Source organism: Thamnophis sirtalis, unplaced genomic scaffold (assembly GCF_051295495.1).
Source record: "Thamnophis sirtalis isolate CommonGarterSnake01/CBP01778 unplaced genomic scaffold, rThaSir2_p1.2 scaffold_11, whole genome shotgun sequence".
NCBI classification, from domain to species: Eukaryota; Metazoa; Chordata; class Lepidosauria; order Squamata; family Natricidae; genus Thamnophis; species Thamnophis sirtalis.
The window spans coordinates 35,524,635-35,544,779 of NW_028261391.1; the positions used below are offsets into that span (position 1 = coordinate 35,524,635).

The 20,145-nt window shown below is 34.1% G+C and overlaps 1 long non-coding RNA gene across 1 annotated transcript; it reads right to left on the reverse strand.

Moving 5' to 3' along the window:
• Positions 1-7,598: 7,598 nt before the first annotated feature.
• LOC148043603 (uncharacterized) lies at positions 7,599-18,652 on the reverse strand. Its single transcript, XR_015697951.1, has 3 exons — positions 18,459-18,652; positions 12,309-12,375; positions 7,599-7,972 (listed from the first exon to the last, which is right to left on the reverse strand). It is a non-coding gene; the product is annotated as an uncharacterized LOC148043603 (long non-coding RNA).
• Positions 18,653-20,145: the final 1,493 nt, after the last annotated feature.

Sequence of the window (20,145 nt, forward strand, 5' to 3'; positions counted from 1 at the left end):
TATCTGTCATGGAGCACTTGATCCCGTAAAGGCTTTCATTATTGACTCCAGTCATCCTCAACCTGAATTCCCTCCAGGCATGTCAACTGGCAGAAATCTCAGCCAAACCACCTGACCAGGGAAACTGGCAGCTGAAAGCCATATAGAGGTGGTCCTCAACTTACAACCATTTGTTTAGTGACCGTTTGAAGTTACATCACTGAGAAAGTGACTTATGAACATTTTTCACACTTACAACCATTGCAGCATCCTCGTGGTCATGTGATCAAAATTTGGATGCTTGGCAATTCATTCATATTTATGATAATTGCAGTGTCCCCGGATCACTTTTCTGACAAGAAAAGCCAATTGGAGAAGCTAGATTCACTTAACAACTGTGTTATTAACTTGACAACTTCAATAATTCACTTAACAACAAAGATAAGAAAAGTCATAAAATGGAGCAAAACTCACTTAACAACTGTCTCACTTAGCAAAATAAATTATGGCTGTACGTCAAGGTATCTCTACTACTAATAATAAAATTTGTCCCAAAAAAGGCTAAAAAGATATGAATAATGGATGTGGCAGCATCTGGAAACATGAGAAAAGAAAGAACTGAGAAAATCACAAAAAACAAAGACCAAACAGACGTGGAATGGCTGTAGCAATAGAAAGCAAATATAGTACCAATAGTACTAGGCATTTTGAGCATAATCCAAAAACATTTGGAGGACCACTTGAACTCCATTGGCTTTGACAAAATCACCATCAGTTAATAGCAAAAGGTAGCTTTACTTGGAGCAGCTTACATCCTGCAGCAATACATTTCACATCATCAAACAACAATAGAATAGAATAGAATAGAATAGAATAGAATAGAATAGAATTCTTTATTGGCCACATATGATTGGACACACAAGCTCTCACTGTACATAAAAGCTATAAGTGATAAATTATCTTTTAATCTTGTTGCATTTAATTTGAAGAGAACCAACTTCAGGCAGAAACTGTTGTAATTTAAGGACTATCTGTACGATATTTATATGGTATTAATATATATTTAAATGAAATATTAATGATAACATAAATTCAAAAATGTATTGTGCAAAATTAATATTACATGTTATATTATATACAATGTAAAAATAAAGGAAAGTAATAATAAAAATATAATAATATATAAGCAGTTACAGTATATTATAATAACATGTAAGGAATTCAAGACAATTTGATAAATTCCAAATAATGGAAATACAGCAAAAGATACATTGCTTTGACAAAAAGGAATGTTTTAAAATCATTCCAATGAATTCCAAACCAAAAGACAACAATAGCATAATTTATTTGGTACAATTTGTTTTCAAACTTTATTTGCTTTTTATCAGTTCTAGTTACTGTAAGCTTTTTTTATTTCTTCAGCTTTCCTAAATCAGCTCATTATGTAAATGTAACTGTCATTCTGTAATCCAAAATCCAAAATGGCAGGAAGACAGCAGACAAGCATTCAAGTCAACTTCAAAAGGCAATGGGAGGGGGAAAAGAAAAAAAAAACACCTTACAATCCTCATAACAGTTTGTTTCAATAAAAGCATACACCTGCAACAAGAAACCTTAGTTATTTGCAGATGCTGATCTCCAAAGCCATAAGCCCAGTGAATTCTCAGATTTAGGTTTTAAAAGCTGACGGGATTGACCTATTGACACCTCTGAACCAGTGACCTTCAGGTGGGAAGAAGCATTGTTAGCAGTGGGTGAGTCGATTGTAACTCTGGATTGTTTTGATGTTTAGAATATCCATTTCATCTTTGAACAAAGAAAGATAACATAAAGATGAACTGAGGAAAAAAGGTGACACTGCACTTGAATTGGCTCAGCTAGAAGAGAGAACCCGAGCATTCAAAATAATTGAATAATAAATAATGTATCTATCTTACTTTATTCTATTTATTTATGTCTTTGGAAAACTGTATTTTCTGTTGTCCACTGCTTATTATGACAAAGTGTTTTTCATTTCTGTGAAAAGCGTAGTCTACCATTAGGGCTCTGTGAATGGTGCCTCTCCAAATTCAGGAAGACCTTCAAACCAGACCTTCACAGTGATCCCAGTGGAGGCAATGCTCAACTTGGAAAGTTGAGTTGCTCTATCCCTGTGTCTCGAATCAAAACACTGAACTGGGCTGCATCAATCTGGCCAGCTGCTTTGCTCAAATGGAAAGAGGGCACCACATGTGCAACCCCACGTTTTAACATCTGGATTGAAGCTGCACAGCACTTAGGAAAACATGGCTTCAATCTAAGACACTGCTTCAAAGAGGCACTTTGATTGAAGCTTCATCAAATCAAACTGCCTCTTCAGAATTTCATCCAGCAGTAACAACCACATAGCAGGCGATATCAATGTCACTGTATTTGAAGGTTCTTACTCTCCGTAACATAAAAGAGAATTTCTGATATAGTCCTTCAGGATTGATAAAAATAGATTCCATGAAGTTTAACAAAATATGATAAGAAGAATGCAAACCTTTGTGTACCTATTCAGAGCCTCTTCTTCAAGTAGAAATGATCTACAGTAAAAAAATCACTACCTTTCTATCTGCTAAACATACTTTTTACATGTTTTATGTTAATGATACTTTTTGACATAAACAATCTGTCCTTTACCATTGTTCATACCATCTCTCTCTCTCATACACACACAAACAATGAACATCACTAAAATAGTAACAGCAAAGACTAACAATAATATTTACAATTAAATTCTTTTTATTGCTGATTTTCTGCTGTTTTAATGGTAAAACCCCAATAATCAAAACCACTTCACCAAACTTAATCTCCTGCTAGATATATTTAATGTATTAATTTTTGCTGGTACCATACTGATTACCCAAACTATTCTTTTACATCTACAACTTCAAACAGCTTTTTCCAGTTTATACAACAGTGTACTTGTTAATACAAGATAGAAACTAAGAATCAAACTATGTAACATGTAAAATGTACATAATATAGCTATAACTTTTTATTTTTTTCTTAAAACAAATAAATGAAAAAAACAACCATCCTACATGTCTATATGTATGTGGAATCTTAATAAAATTTTCAGTAAAAGATGTTTCTATTTCATTTGGATTTTCTGTGCACAATTTGTGTCTATAAGCAACAAGTTCTAAAGTTGCAAGTATCATGTTTTTGTTCACTGAATATTTGATGCCAAATATTTATTTTTTTCAAAGTTGAAAACAGGTCTATTAGCAATAGGAGTGACATAGAGAATCTATTTTGTTATCTAGTCAATTTCTACATAATAGTATATAATTTAAAAGAATATGGACATCTAAAAATATTAAACCTGCTCTTGAAATCAAATAAGTATGAATAATGACTTTATGGAAAATCAAGATCTCCAATTCCTTATAAAAATGAATTATAAAAATGTTACTTTTGTAAAATAAATGATCAGCACCATTGCAGGTAGGAAGGGAACAACCTAAATTTTTCAGCAGTACAGCTTAACTGTATTTTTTTTTAAAGTTATCAGATATTTGAAAAAATAAACATTAGTTGGCATAATTTTAATTGTTTTTTAAATAAATTTATGTGCCATCCAACTCCTAATGACTTTATAATTTTATATATTATGTAATTTAGTTCTAACAAACAATATTCTGGATGAGGAAAAACCCTTGGTAGCTATTATACATCATCTCACAATGTTTACTAGTGGCAAAAGTATCTAAGCTAAAAGTATATAAAATAACATTTTAGCATGGTCAAGTATATTTGCCATTCTCAATTTCCTGGAAGGTTGGACATATTTCCTCAAAATAATAATTAATATAATATAATAATATAATATAATAATATAAAATATAAAAATATAATATAATATAATAATATAATATAATAATATAATATAATATAATATAATATAATATAATATAATATAATATAATATAATATAATATAATATAATATAATATAATATAATATAATATAATATAATATAATTAATATAATAATATAATAATATAATATAATATAATATAATATAATATAATATAATATAATATAATATAATATACTATACTATACTATACTATACTATACTATACTATACTATACTATACTATACTATACTATACTATACTATACTATAATATAATATAATATAATATAATATAATATAATATAATATAATTAATATAATATAATTAATATAATATAATTAATATAATAATATAAATTTTGTTTCTAATCATCACCATGATATGGCAAAGTAATTAAAGCCCAGTTAAATGGGAGTGTTTCTGATGAAGTGCTGATGGGGTGCTAAATCCTGGAGTAAATTCTACTGGCAGAAATTTACAACACCTGCTTAGCCAAACTCATTGGTCTTATAGAGTAGATACAAATAAGTAATATGAAATTGGAGCCGAGTGATTCAAAATAATTTTAATAATAGTTGACCCATTTAAATGTAAGCAGATGAAGGGTAAGATAAGTCAGGGATAAACTGAAAAGGCCATATTAATTGCCTGGGTGTAACCAGAAACAACATACTTCCTCATCTGCTTCAATCTCCCTATCATTTGCCCCTTTAATTTTCCTAAATGGCTGGGCCTGCTGCTGAAGAGATAAAATATTCAATATTGGAAAAGGTTCAGATGTTCCAGCTAAGTCTAAGCAACACTTCTCCATCCACCCCACACAAAATGTCATCTTGATTTGTGCTTCTCTTTTCCTCTAATAAACAGACCCAGGGATTACAAAGCAAATCTGGAAACTAAATTTCATTAATGAAATTATTAGACATGCCAACAAAACAGCAGCTCCTTCAGTATCATATCCCCGATGTGCCGTGCTGGAGATGAGGGGGAACCTGACTGATGCATATCTGATAAATAAATCTTGTCTTTCACTACCATTAGTTGGCAATGGTGAAATGAATGCATTCATTACAAACAAAATTATCCCCCCAAAATTACATTTGTTGTCTATTAATGACATTGCCTGATGCCATCAAATATTAAAAGGAGGTAATTCAATTTGATATAAAGTTCTACAGTGGAAAAAGATATTATGTGGTACGAGTCTTTATATTGTGGTAGAATGTAAATGCAATAAAAACACAAATCTTGCAATTGGTGTAAAGCAATTAATGTGTATTAGCTGCTCTACAATGTGTAGTAAGATATTGCCAATTTTGATTGAAGTCTCACACCTAAAAACTATATAACATCTAATATTAAACAATTTATATATAGATCAGAGTTGATCCCAATAGATAGAATCTGTGCAGTAATAAGATAATGCTACTACAGCAACTACTACTGCTATAATTATTATTATAGTCCTGTAAATATAAGTTACTATAATTATAATAAGGAAACATACAACCCATTTATGCTGCTGTGTCATATGGTAAGTGCTTGAGAGATAGTCTTGACTGAATCAGAGCCCCATACAAGTAGTTCTCAGCATACAACTACTTGTTTAGCAACCATTTGAAGTTACAATGGTGTTGAAAAAAGTGACTTACAACCAGTTCTCATACCTACGGCAAAGCATTCCAAAATAGATTGATTGATTAATCCTTTCATCTTTGCCCTTCTGGAAGTGTTTTTTGCTCCTTCGCCATAATAATATTGAAGTGAGAAGAAAACTACAAGTAAAAAGCATTAAATGTACATAACAGAAGAAGAAAAACAGTTCTCATAAATGATTAATTTATTACAGCCCGATACATTTTGGAAAATAAAGTTTACTTACTGAAGGTATTTTGCATGCTCCAATACTGGAAAGCTTACTTTTGCAAATGTAGGCATTTCAGAGAGAAGTTTGTTTATTTTTATCTTCTGACTTGTAATATAACTTCTTTATAAGACAGAGTTTAAAATTATTTTATGATTTTGAAAATTAAATTCACAAGCAATGAATGGCCCCAGGAAGAATTTAAAGTTTAATGCAATAATCTGAAGAATAGAATAAGTAGGTTGAAACCAACAGGGCTGCTTTTTATAGACCAATTTAGTTTAGGTTAACACCTAAAGTAGATTTGTACACAGCCAAACAGGAAGTATAAATTTACCAGGTGATCTTCCAGAGTTAGAACATACTTTTTAAAATAAGGATATCATTGCTCAAATGATATTTATAAATGTGTTTTATGCCAGGTAGCAAAGAAAAGTCAGATCTCTCAGTTTTAGAACACTAGCTGTGTAGCCATATTTTTCATGAGCATCAAAACTAGCATTTGATTACCACTGAGTCCAAAGAGGTTCCTCCAAATGATGGAATAGGACAACTCATCACAGTCAACTCACTGCATCTTTATTTAATATGTTTTAGAATAGTTGGTGTGTGCTACAGTGATGCTGTGGGATTGTAGCAAAGCTGGCTGGAGAATTCTGGGAATTGAAGTCCACAAGTCTTAAAGTTGCCAAGTTTGGGAACCACTGGTCTATTGGTTGCTTTTGCAATGTTTTTTTATGTACTGCAGTGTTGTCCTTTTCATAGCTTATATCACTTGTGGGTTAAGCAGTCAGGCACTTTTTGATAAAGTTCTGCGGGTATCCTTTTTTGGGGGAGAAGCGGTTGTATAAGTGGTCTAACCCCTTTATCATCCAGGTAATAACTAAGAAAGAATATGAACACTTCCTTACTAATAACACCTCGCAATTTCACATAAATCGTTTTGAAGCCAAATTCAAATCAGCCTTACTTTTGCCAACCACAAAATGCAGAGAATTCATGGAAAACAATAAACCAATCAGAGATCATTCTTATTCCTTTCAGTTGACCAATTGGAAATTCGGGAAATCCATAGAACTAATCAACTCAGATTTCCCAAATAAATAATGACAAAAGATAAATCACGTCTGTAGAACATTCAAAGTAGTGCACATAGTATAACCAAAACAAACAAAAAAAAGGGGGGGGAAGAGTTTGGAAAGTTTTCAGGATTGCCTGCTGAAGCCATGGAGCTGATCTGACCAATCCATGATGATTGCATGACAGTGCTTTCAAATGACCAGGATTATATCAGCAAATTAAGCTCATGCAGAGCGTTGCACAAAATAATAAAAGCACAATTTTTTGAAAGATCAAGAGTATAAGCATTTAGCATTCTTCAATTAGGAAGCAGCAAGGATACAGAAACAATTATGTTTCTCAGTAGACTAGTGGAATCTGTCCACTATGACACGTTACCTCATCTGTCATTTTTGTCCAAGGTTTTGCCCTGAAACTGGAATATTTATTTCAAAAAAATTGGGTGGGGGAGAGTCATTTAGTCACTATGGTTCAGACCACAGTGACCACAGATTTGAATTCATAGCCAAGGAACATTTGAGTGTATATTGTGCATAGTATCCTAATTTTACTTGAGTTTATTTTGTTTGTCTGTTCAGCTGGATGAATAAAACAATTGTCTATTTTGTGCTGACTCCATGTGTTTTATGTACTGTATTAGTTTATTTTTTTCTTTATTTAACCATGCAGCATTAGTGTTATATTAACTTGCATGAGATGGCATATAATTATGATGGCTTCTCTGTAGTAAACCATTTAAACAAATCATAGTTAATTTAGATTTCTGAGCTCTCCGTAAAGTTTACTGTAGAGACTGAGAAGTAACACAGAAATAACATTTTTCAGAATGTTACAAATACTGTAATGTAAATTTTGAATAGCAAAAATACTTTAAAATTTGGGGTTTCTCTTTTTTACTATTCTGATTGCTTGTAGCAAAACATATATAAATTGGTTATTTAAATATTTTTTGCATGGTGCCATAGGAGAAATTTGAAGAGGCTTGAAGGTGAACTAAGGATAGATATGATGTTGAGTGAAGTTCTTGTTTCATATTTTCATTTCTGTGATGTACTAGCATAAGCAATCATTCATATCCTTGGTTTTGTGATCAGTTGTTTGGAACTTGTTTCCAGAGTTATCTCTTGGAGGATACATCCTTCTGCCAACTCATATATACCTGCAGAAAAACACAAGAACAATCCTGCTGGACTGATCCAAGAGTAATTCATCAGCCAGGCTCTAACTGTGGTATGTCAGAGTCATCCTGGAACTTACAAACTAGCAAGAAGGGACCCAAAAGTGAGGTATCCAGCAAGATAAATCATGAAGGCAGAAGGCAGCTGAAAACAACTGATATAATATGCTTGGTGGCGACTCAATGAAAACAAAGACATCAAAATAAGAATTGGATCAATAAATAATATTGCTATACAAATAATTTTGTGTGTTCAGTTAGACAGTTATTAATAAGGTAATAAGAAACAAGTTACTTATAATGTAATAAGTAACAAGTAGACAGTTATTGATAATTGCCAGTTTTTATGGAAATGCTGTTTATTTTTCCATGATTTGGTTCATTGCTCACCAACGGAACAGGAAGGTTATGAAATTCATCTGCATTTATAGTTAAAGAACTTCTAAGTGTGCTTTCCATTATTTTATTATTTTTGCAGTGAAAAATCAAAGAACCTTTAAAATCCTAATATGTAGTGGTAAATGTAGCCATAAATCTCTAGAGTGTAATCCTCTATTTCAGCCACTTCAATCCATTCATATACATAATTTGAATCAGAATACAGTGTATGACGCTTTCCAGTTGATTCATCTAACATGTTTTACAATCAACCACTATTAGAAAACCATTTGCCTGTTGTCATAGGGGACAGAATCTAAAAGCAAGCTTTATAAATACTTTTCTTCAATTTCCTTGATTCCAGATTTCCTATTCGTGCAGTATTTCTTAGAATAGCTTTCCATAGGTTTGCATTTAAGATGCTAAATATGAGTAATTGGAAAAGATCACTCTTAAATGAACACTAAGTAGAAACAATTATTTTATAACACATGGAATAAAAATTTGGTAGTTAATATTAATCAGCAAATGCTACTGTAAAACCTTTGGATGCTTACAAAAGAATACAATTTATCAAAACCTACAGTTCATTCAGCTAAAGCATTTGTTTTGCTCTTTGTTTGAGATATAAGCTAAAGCTATAATTCAGTTCCATCAACAATTTAATATTTTACTAAAATAAATATATAACAAATTTGGAAGAGAAAATTTAAATGGTTTTAAGAACCATTAAATGTTCCTATTATGATAATTTTAAAAATTAATTCATCAAAAGAAAATCTTGGAGGAAGCAGGCTTTCCAAATGGGAATTTAAGAAAACTTGTTTGTTGATTCTTATGCAACAGTTTTTAAGATATATTGTACCTATACTTTATGTTATTTGCTGGTTTTTTATCAGTTAATATTATTTCTATGGGGATTTGTGTAATTGGAGAAGAAATTAAGATTTAAAATGTCAGTAGTGGTAATTCGTATTCCAAAATTGGAATTTGTCTCTCTATGAAGAACTTTGGATTTACATGTTTGAATATAGCCTGGTAATGCATGTGCCGGAAAAGACATAGTGTACCAGATATCAAACGTAGGCTAGATGAGATATATCAGCCCTTGCTCTTTGAGAGATAATATTTTTTTTTATTATATTAAAGCAGGGGTCTCCAAACTTAGCAATTTTAAGACTTGTGGACATGTTGGCTGAGGAATTCTGGGAACTAAATTCCAGAAGCCATAAAGTTTCCAAGTTTGGAGAGGCCTGTAATAAAGGAAAGATTAGAAAATATGATTCCGCACAGCCAAAGTTCAAGTCATTGCTTAAAACCTGACTTGTAACAATTTCTATATAGAACTAATTTATTGTGTTTGTGTATTGCACCTGGTTTAGCCGAGGTGGCGCAGTGGTTAAATGCAGCACTGCAGGCTACTTCAGCTGACTGCAGATCTGCAGTTCGGCTGTTCAAATCTCACCGGCTCAGGGTTGACTCAGCCTTCCATTCTTCCGAGGTGGGTAAAATGAGGACCAGGATTGTTGTTGGGGGCAATATGCTGACTCTGTAAACCACTTAGAGAGGGCTGAAAGCCCTATGAAGCGGTATATAAGTCTAACTGCTATTGCTATTGCTATTCATGTAGTTTTTTGGTATACAGTTACAATAAATATTTTTGAAGCTGAAGTTGTACTAAAGGATATTTTGTTAAAATTCCTAAAAAACTGCTTTTTTATTTAAAGTCATTTAATGCAATAACTGTATTCGACTGGTGTTTGTAATTGTCAAATAGAACAACATGAGAATGGAGAAAAAGGCCTGAAAGCATATATGCCAAGTAGGGTATCGAACTGGTATCCATACGTACAATCAAAATGTCAAGTTTTCATATAGAACATTATATGCACATATTCTCCTCCCAATAGACACTCAAATCAGAAGAGCAGCTATTTGTCAAGGATAAAACTTTTTCAAATGGTCCATTCTTTGATTATATTACATAGGAATTATAATATATGAATAAAGACCTTAACTTCTTTATCATAAACACACATAGAAATGTGTAATTCTGAAAATCTTATTCACACAGACATGATTTAATAAATAAATACTTGCAGCAGATTCTTTTAGATTGTTGTTGATAATCATTATAATGCTTAAAAGAGAGGAGAAGAACTAAAAAACAGATGTATACTAATATATTTGTTTCCCTACCAAGTAGTCAAGAACCTATAAGTGTAACGTGAAAACATTTTGGGTTTACTGTATATTAGCATCACCTACATGATACCTTATTTGCACAGATAGTGATTCTCATATTTTCAAACTGTGTTGATACATAGAAACAATTATTTCCTGAGACCATAAGATACAAACAGGTACACAAAACCCATGACTGAAAAGCTATATTTGAAATCATGATGGCATACTAATCAATTATGTTATTATCAATTATTATACTCTCCTTTTTCTGTTATGGATTTTAAAAAAAAGTCTCTCAGAGAGAGAGTGCAGTTTCAATAAGTTTGATATAATGGCTCTTAAACAAATAACAAAACTTGTCCTTCGTTTGAAATTGTATTTTCAGTAGAAATGTATTGGCTTTCGCTCACATGATTCCAAGTGCTGGGTTTCTCTTTAGAGTTCTATATTTCTTAGGTCCTGAAAGAATTTCTGTTCCTGGCCTATTTATACACATATGGAAATCATATTACAGGGCTTCTCTCCAGATGCCCTTGTTATCCAAGATAAGAAACATAAAACACAGTTAAAATTTTCTTGAGGTAACATTGATAGAAATGATACTTTAGTCATTTGCAAATATCTAATAATGGAGGGACATATCATGTTGTTCGCTCCACTTCAAAAGACAGGACTAGGGGTAAAGGAAGAGCTGATTAAATATTGGGAAGAATTTATTGGTGGTACAGATTTTCTCACACTGGTCAAGGCTGCCTTAGAGAACAACAACGTCTGCAAGTCAAGACTGAAAGACCACTTATCAGGCATTCTTTGTGCAGGCTTTGCCAATATGTGTGCTTCCAGGTTTATAGAGTTCATAACATTCTCCAAAATATTACACTGATTAGAGAATACTAAAGGAGGTTGATATATTTAAAGGATGCCTGTGCTGGGGAAGATTGCTGTAGCAGTTAATTTTCTTACTGGCAGTAGATGGGATGAAATTAACTAAGATTTTTGTCAACTGTATTTTTCATCGTATAAGATACACCTTTTTCCCACAAAAAAAGGGGCTGAAATCTGGGTGCATCTTATACACTGAATACAGCATTTTTTTTGCCTCCTGAATCCCCACCTCTTCACCAAAATGGCTGTGCATAGCTTGTAGGAGGCTTTCAGAAAGCTCCTGGGGGCTGGGGAGGGCAGAAATGAGCAAAAAATAGGCCATTTTTGCTCAATTTTGCCCACCACCCCACAGCCTCCAGGAACACTCCTAAGCTTCCTAATGCCCTTTTTTTGACAAAAAGGGCCCATTTTTGTGAAAAACGGCCGTTTTTTGCTCATCCCCCCCCCCCAAGAATACTCTACAAGCCTCCTAAGGACTATTTTCTTTTTTGAAAAAAAAGGGCTCATTTTCATGAAAAACGGACCATTTTGGGGAGGTTTGCAGAGTGCAAAAACTTTTTTTAAAATTTGCCTCTTCAAAACCTTGGTGCATCTTGTACTCCGAAAAATACGGTAACTTTATAAATCTAATTATGAGTTTCTAAAACAATCATCTTTCAAAATTGCAACAAGTCAGGAACCCAAGGCAAAACAATGGACACACTAAGAGCTAAGAAACGGGGATAGTTGGAATGTAGGTTAAAATTTTGTGCCCCTTTTTATGCTGAACAACATCACAGAAGTACCTACTGCATTTTTTTAATATTTGCACACCCAAGATCAACACCAAAAACTACAACATGAAGCCAATTGGGTAGAATTATATTACCTTTTATTTCCTGCCTTGTCTTCAACCTGTAACCTCTCTCCAAAACTTTGACAGATTTAGATTTCTCCTTGAAAAAGAAAATAAATATAATCATAACCTGCCACATTCAGTGAGATTTTACACTGGATTCATTGGTGTTTCAGAAAAGTTGTTCTTCATTGCAATTTTCATGTGATTCAGTTACTAAAGAAATATCCAAGTATTATGCCATAGCAGTATATTATATCAAATGTATACATAATTTAACTTCTAAAAATACAGCAACAAACATTACAGCTTAATACAACTCTGCTCTGCAAGTTGTATTGTTTGCCAGTTTGTATTTTTCCCCCAAGTTCAACTCAAGATGCTGGTTTTAACCTTTAAAGCCCTTCATGGCAGGGTATTGTCCTATCTGAGGGAAGACTTCTCCATGGTTATTTCAATGCACCCTCTTAGCAGGGGTGGGTTGCTTCCAGCATTACTGCCAGTACGCAATCTGCACACAAGACACATGCTTCACGCATGCGCAGAACAATTTACAGTGAACTGTGCATGCACGGTCACTAAAATCTAAAATGGCAGTGGCAAAGCAGCAGCAAGGGAACTGGTTTGGGTGTGTGTCAGACCAGGGTCGCTGCCAGTTCTGTGACCCAGGCCTGAATTCCACTACCGGTTAGGCTGAACCAGGCTGAACCAGCAGCAACCCACCTCTGCCTGTTATATTGGACAGAGCAGAATACTCCAGGTATCATCAGCTAAAAATCTAAAATTGGTTGAAAGTGTAATCAGATTCCGGGCTCATACTACCATATGTGGTGGACATGCCCAAAGGCAAAAACATACTGGACAAAAATACATACCTGTATAGAAAAAATGATAAAGGAACAAATAGATTTAAAACCGGAAATATTTCTTTTGGGTATCATACCAGAAAAATATAATAAAGGGACTATGTATATAATACTACATATGTTAACAGCAGCTAGAATTATATTTGCATAACATTGGGAAAGTGTAGAGATCCCTACAGAAGAGAAAATAATTTTAAAAAATATGCAGAATGTAGAATGTGCAGAAATGGATAGATTAACACTTGAAATTGAAGAGAAGACACGGAATATTTTGAAATATGGGATTCGTTTTATCAATGGTTAACTAATAGAAAAAGAAGTTAGAATGTTTAAAATAGTAAGAGAAGGACCAACTTTATTCTGATGGCTTATTACGATAGGTTTTTATTAACATTAATTAGTATCAATAATTAATCAGTATTAACATTATGATGAGAAAATACTGTTATATGATTACTACTAATATTATCACTATAATGATGATGATTGCTCAAACTAATTGTAACCAGACAGCACACTGTTTATATAGACATTGAAAATGTTGCTCTTTCTATATATAGCAAATATAAAAAAATTAAGAAAAAAATAAAAATCTAAAATTGTTGGGTCCCAGGAGATCTATCCTCTCTGTTGTGGTGCCTATCATATGGAACACTCTTCCACTATTATTAGTTTCAACCCTTGTTACATTCCAGAAGTTGCTCAAGACCTGATTATGTCACCAGATTTGGAAAAATAGACATGCTCAGATGCTTTGCTATTGAGGTGACCATTTTTCTCCTCTCTTTACCCAAGAGTTTGTACATTTGTTTTATACGGTTTATAGTATAAAACAGTGAAGATTTTTTACATTCTTTATACATATGATTTTTATGTTTGTGGTTTTCATAAAACTGTTTTGCACTACTCAAGATCACTTTTGTTGAGACAGGTGGTAATACAAATTTTATTAACAAATAAACTTTCAGAATATGTAAATATTATACAAAAACAGTAAGGATATGGTGTATCTATACTGTTGCTATAAGACAATGTTGTCAAACTCACAGCCTGAAGGCTGGATGCGTCATGCACTGGCCATGCCCATGTCCGGTTTAGCAAAGGGGGGAAAGTCCTGATACGTCATGTGAGACAGCCATGACAATGTGATTTGACACCTGTGCTATAGAATTTGTAGTTCAGGCTACAGAAAGAGGTAGATAGTTCTATCAGTGGTGGGTTTCCATTTTTTTTTTTACTACCAGTTAATTCATGTGCACGCACATGAGCAGAAGCATCCAGGCAGGTGGGCAGAGCCTCCCGCTGCTGCAGTACCAGTTCACCCAATCCGGGCCGAACCGACAGAAACCCATCTCTGATTTCTATTGATCCCACTTTTGACTTTGCACCAATTACATTAGATGGTATAATCAGCTGCTTGATCTTAGGTTATTCCAAAAGATAACCCAGAACCATCTTACACGGAAACTACCAGGGAATTTCACAACCATGTGCAAGAGTGGAAAGTTGAAGAAACATTCCAGAAAAAGATATCAGCTAATCATGTCTACATTGGTGCCAAGTCATAAACACTTACCTTTAGTTGAAAACCTTTATTTAGGGATGGATCAGATTAATGATTGTTCCTGGGTTAACTTTTCTGTCCACAACATTGATGGTACTTATGCATACACACATAACTTCCAAACAAGACAATTTCTTGTACAACTTCCATGACAAAAGAAATATAAACTATAATTCAGTAATTGAAATCAAAAGACCATTTCTAAAGGAAAATAGTAACAGGTACAGGGGAAGAAACCCAAGAAAACTTGGGTTTAAATAAAAGCAATTATATTCTACAAAAAATACTTCTTCTCCACTTATCTGCATAGTAAACTTACAAATGATCAATCAAGGTTGTTGCCTGAGGATGCTGAAAGCTGTAAACATTCTCCCCAAATTAGATGGCAGAATAGCAGCTGAATATTGTATCTTACATTCTAGATTCAAGAGGATTTTGGGGGGATTTAAAGTTGGGAATCTGGGCTAGTGAGGTCAACCAAAAACTACATACTTAGGGTAGCAGCCTTGGAGAAGCTGCCAGATGTATCCTGTACTGAACAGCTATCCTTTTGTCTTCTTCTTCCTTCTACAGCAATACTATGGACTGGCTGACTGTGATTTTTATCAAGCTCAGGGGCACCTCCCTCTTTTCTTGGAACCGATCTTTTTTTCCCTTTTTCCCCCTTTAAAGCAGTGTTTTCCACTGCTGGGATGGAAGTCAATTCTGGGAGTTGAAGTCCACACATATTAAAAGTTGCCAAGTTTGAAAAACACTGCTTTAAAACATAATAAGATATAAATACTAATAAAACATTGAACTCTTTCACAATTAGAAAAGCAATTGAAAGGGGAGTCTGGCAGTCTAGAGAAGTACTCTGGAGGAAAGATAAATAAGTTTGAAAACTTTAAGCATGCTTTATGGGGAATAAAAAGAGAGGGAATTATAGCTCACTACTTAGCAAAAAAATGTGTACACTCTATTTCAAAGCTGCAAAGTTTTTGCTGTCTCATGATGTAACCCAGAGACAAAAATAAAAAGGCAGTTCTCTGAACAATGCACCAGAAAGGATGGTATTCACAGGAGATCATAGCTTGGCCTTTTTAACATCATAATATAGCTTCTCATTTAGATAGATTGCTCCCTTGAATCATTAAAAGTTCTCCCAGACATTAATGCTTAGGTATTCATGGTACAATATACCTGCATATTATTTTCTAAACAATTTAAAAAACCTTTTCATGACCCTGTAATCCCTTAATTTAGGGTAAGACTTAGGGCACCTAGATGTAGCTGAGCATTTAGCAATAGCAATAGCAATATTAATAGCAATAGCAATTAGACTTATATACCACTTCATAGGGCTTTCAGCCCTCTCTAAGAGGTTTACAGAGTCAGCATATCACCCCCACAGTCTGGGTCCTCATTTCACCCACCTCGAAAGGATGGATGGCTGAGTCAACCTTGAGCCAGTGAGATTAGAACCGCTGAACTGCAGATAACAGTCAGCTGAAATGGCCTGCAGTACTGCACCCTAACCACTGCGCCACCTTGGCTCTACTGGTGGGATGCCCTTCCTGATACCATGCGGAGTTCTCAGCATTTTTTTTCTTTGCGCTTTAGGAGAGAAACATCTGCCAATATCTAGGATTGAACTCTCAATCTTCTGAGTGGGAAATGAGTGTCTTCACCACCAGGCTACCACACCACTATTTTTTCAAAAAAAAAACTATATTACATAAGATCTATAAGAAAATGACTTCACAGGTCTAGCTTCTCTGATTACAAGATACTGTCAAGAACTTTTAACAGTGAAGCTTGTCAGATTTTGTCTGGGAATGCTAAAAAGCTCAGTTAATCTGCATTAATATGTACACATGATGGACCGATCATATCAGTAATTAAACCTGACTTTTAATAGTTTGGTTAATGTTAATCATTTCTCATTATCAGCATGAAAAAACTTTTTTAAAAGCCTAACCCTAACCCAAACCAAATCTCTCTGGAAAATCAAAGTAACAGACTGAATAGTTACAATAACCCAGAATAAAACTTAAACAAGAAAGGGGGAAAACAGAACTGGAAATAACTTACAAATAAGTAATAAATAGCATCACCTATAATTAAATGATTAATTGTGATAATTTAATATTTAACATATGTTAAAAATAATGGTCATCTATAAATTCTTAAATAATTGATTATTTTATTGAAATAATTAAATAGTAAGTAAAAGATTCATGCCCAGATCAGCTTTAATCTATGAGAAGTTAAACTATTACCCATACCATTATGGAGTTTTCTATTTTCTTGCCACACAAGTTGGCTGCAAGATAATACTTTTCAGCCCTGTTTCTTGTGATCCTATCAGTTCTCTCTCTGTCTTCCTAAAAAATTGGGGATATAAACTCTGCAATTTCCTCTCATTCCTCAGTCTTGGATAAAGTCCCTAAAGCCCTTCTAAAAGCAGCTGCCAAACTATAATGTGCTAGTATGACAGAAAGGAAAAATATTAAATATTGAGAGGGAATAATCATGCTTACTCTTCAGTTTGATTTAATTAATCATACTTAGTTTTCATTTCATTTTGGTGTGCTGCCTCCAGCCTGTCATTTAAAGGCCCCATCAGGTTATTACTTTCTACAAAGGCCCTGAGTTCTGCAAGCTGCTCTAAAGAAGTAGAAATCCCATCCTGACAATGTTCCCTCTGAATAACCTTTTAATTAGGGTTATTCAAATGTCGTCACTACTTTTGGAACTTAATATTGTAGTCTGCTGTGCCTCGGAGACATAAGCCAGGGCTATCAGATCTCTAACACGTGGGCACTCAGCATAGTGATCACTGTTGTTGGCTTGTAAGAATAGTGTTATTGTTGTTGCATAGTATAGGATAGTGACCTTTCTTTTTTAAAGAAACCTCAAGATTGTGCCACAAAGGTCATAGCTGCCATGTTTTTAACTATATTCTGAAGATATCCCAAATTCAGTGCTGATGTTACCATTAGACAACATTCCATTTTCCTAAATAAATTGATTATCCTGCTTAGAGAAAAATACCTATAATGTAAAACCATAAGGAAGGTGGCAGTAAAAACATATAAAGTTAAAAGTTCCCCTCGCACATATGTGCTAGTCGTTCCCGACTCTAGGGGGCGGTTCTTATCTCCATTTCAAAGCTGAAGAGCCAGCGCTGTACAAAGATGTCTCCATAGTCATGTGGCCGGCATGACTCAACACCGAAGGCACATTTAACCACTGCGCACAAGGTGGCGCAGTGGTTAAATGCAGCACTGCAGGCTACTGCTAGATCAGCAGGTCAGCGGTTCAAATCTCACTGGCTCAGGGTTGACTCAGCCTTCCATCCTTCCGAGGTGGGTAAAATGAGGACCCAGATTGTTGGGGGCAATATGCTGACTCTCTGTAAACCGCTTAGAGAGGCCTGAAAGGCCTATGAAGCGGTATATAAGTCTACTGCTATTGCTATTGCTATTTAACACTGTTTACCTTCTCACCAAAGTGGTCTCTATTCTTCTACTTGCATTTTTATCTGCTTTCAAACTGTTAGGTTGGCAGAAGTTGGAACAAGTAATGGGAGCTCACTCTGTTACACGGCCCTAGGGATTCGAACCACAAAACTGCTGACCTTTCTGATCGACAATCTTAGTGTATTAGCCACTGAGCCACCATGTCCCTCGTGTAAAAACATATACAGGAATAAAATTGTGGGGAATACAGTGTTGGGTAAGTAACAAAGGAGGTACCCAAGAGGCCTACCTCTGTGCCATACTTGGATTTCCCACTGAATATCCGGTATTATACTTTCATCCATGTTCAACTCTGTGGTTTATTGCACTGTTCTGATAAGTTAAAATTCTGAAGCATTTCAGAGACGTAAAGCTCTTAAATACCTAGAGATACAGGGATCCTACAACTTTGTCCTTCTTGTGTCTTGAGATATGCTTTGCCCAACTGCCAAGGCTTCCTATCTTTTATGACATCATTTCCTACCATTCCTGAAGTCTTTTTATAAACACCGTGTCACAGTTTATTTTAGATGCCATCAATGCTGTGGTCAGCATTTGAGTCTTGGGTCTAGCTATCATTGTGTTACTCCCAAAGCTAAATTTGGTCACATAACAGTGAAGTTTCCACTGGATGCATATAGGTGACATTTAGAGCCAGATAATAACAGTTTTGGCAGGCTTTTTTCTGCTGTTATTCCCTTGTGACTATTTCCATGCTTCAAATAACTATAACATGGTATAAAGTTATACCCAAGAAGCCAGTTAGCAGCAGCCGCCAACTCATAATTCAATAATTTAATTTTTTAATTGTGTGGAGCTGCAAATTGTTAAAGGGATAAATGATATTTGTGAAAAATAATCTATGAAGTAGCTCTGTTCTCCGAAATGCATAGATAATTTCATAGATCTTAAGTTTCATTTATCATGGGGTTTAGGCAAAATAATATTGTTATTGGTAGGATACTAATGTTTTGAACAAACACACTTAGTAGTCCATTGGTTGAATAAGGGCTTTATCAGAAAATAAGGGAGTATTTAAAAGATATGAACTGGTGCAGAAATTTGAGAACTATAGTGGAGTCATTTAATACTATAACAGTTCTTTATTTACTTTTTGCTACTTTTCATAATGAACCTAAAGACACTTTTGATTCTATTTATACTGTAGTTATATTTCAAATGACAGGTTGAGACATTTAAATCAAACTGTAACTAAGCTACAGTTAAAGTACAATAGCTGGATTCATATAATATATTTCACTAGGTCACCTGTGGCATCCTTACAATACATAGAGCTGAATTTTAGCCTTTTGGGGTGAGGGAGGGTGTCTTATTTCAAATTTGGTAACCCTACAATCCAATGCAATGCACAAATTCAGAATATGATCTCAGTCTCCAGTTAAGTGTCTTATTGAAATCCAAATTATAGAATTCCCAAGCTGCAAACAAGATATCTGATGTTGTTGTTGTTTAGGTATGAACTAATATTACATAGGCCCGGTGATTAAGTAGGTGACAAACAAAGATATATCTCATTTCTCCCCAGTTCTTCTACCAGCAGGCTGCCACCTAAAAGGATGCTTAGTCTTGACAGATAGATGAACTGATTGGTTGCTGTTTGGAATGATGCCAAAGGGTATATGAAGACTTAGCACAAGAAGGGGCAACCTGTGGTCTATTTTATGGCTTCAGAACAACATAATACAAAATTGGCAATAGATATAGTTTGGAGGTGGGCATTCTTTTAAGGCTTAAAATAAATCTCTTAAACTGTAGGAGAGACTAAACCCATATATTTTTCCTTAAAAGACCAAACCAGAAACCCCAAACCCCACCTTCTCAAATCTGTCTAATCTGATGATATTATTTACTTGATATTACAAGTAATATCATTGGCTGCCTTAAATTTTGTTTGTTGGTAATCCACCTTATTATTT